Here is a 939-nt window from a genome sequence, read left to right as displayed (position 1 = left end):
GAGCCCAGGGCTGCCCCAGGGACCCTCCCCAGCCCTGGGGGGCTCAGGCCAGGCCTGGGGGGGTCACAGCCCCTTCCCTGCCCAGCCAAGCCCAGTGGGAAAAGTTCCCAGCCTGGAGCTGAGCAGGGAATTTCCAGGGAGATAACGGAGCCCCAGCAGCGCTGGGAGGGTCCCCACCGGCACCACCAGGCTCTGCCTCCTCTTTCTCACTCCCTGCTGCGTTTTTCTGGGAAACCTCATCCCAAAGCCCGCAGGATTTGCTCCAGACACTTCTCCACTCCCTCGCCGGCCCAGGGGTGGCCAAGCCCGGCTGGTCCTGGTGGTGCAGAGCCCTCTGGCCTGGCCTGGGGCAGTTCCAGGCAGGGGCAGCATTTGGGGGCTCCGGGGGGCAGCCCTGGGCTCACCTGGGACACGACCCTGATGCTCTGGGTGCAGCCACAGCCCCGGGACAGGGTGAGAGGCTCACACCCTGTGCCCCCCACCTGGGCAGGTGAGACCCGACCCCAAACAGCTCCCGAGGATCCTGGGGGGATCCTGGGATCCATCCTGGAGCAGGGAGCGGCCCCTGCTGCGCCCCGGGCAGTGCCAGCTGGCACAGGGGCGGCGTTTGGTGCAACAAGGGCCGGGTTTGGCTTCTCCCTCAGCCCTCAGTCATTTCCTGACCTGTCCCCTCCTGGTGCCAGTGCTGTGTCACCTCCCCTGGGGCAGCTCCGGGGCCGTCCCCAAGGTCACACTGGGGGTGCGGGTGCAGGGGGTGACCCCGGGCTCGGGGAAGAATGGGGAGCGCAGCCATGAGTACAAAAATACCTCTATTGCTCTGCCTCGCCTGCCCGGAGCTCAGCGGGGCCACATCTGAGTCCAGGGCTGAGCTCTGGGGGCTCCAGCACAGCCCGGGGCCACCGGGAGCAGAGCCAGGGGCTGCCCCGCCGCCGGCAGCGC

At 68.9% G+C, this 939-nt stretch overlaps 1 protein-coding gene across 1 annotated transcript in view; it reads right to left on the bottom strand.

The window, feature by feature from the left end:
- Positions 1-939, bottom strand: part of ENDOU (endonuclease, poly(U) specific) — a 9,703-nt gene that overhangs the window by 8,459 nt on the left and 305 nt on the right. The window lies entirely within an intron of this gene.

Source organism: Geospiza fortis, unplaced genomic scaffold (genome assembly GCF_000277835.1).
Source record: "Geospiza fortis unplaced genomic scaffold, GeoFor_1.0 scaffold676, whole genome shotgun sequence".
In the NCBI taxonomy this organism is placed as follows: Eukaryota; Metazoa; Chordata; class Aves; order Passeriformes; family Thraupidae; genus Geospiza; species Geospiza fortis.
Note: the sequence above shows the minus strand (reverse complement) of the source record. Positions and strands in the feature narration are given on the sequence as shown.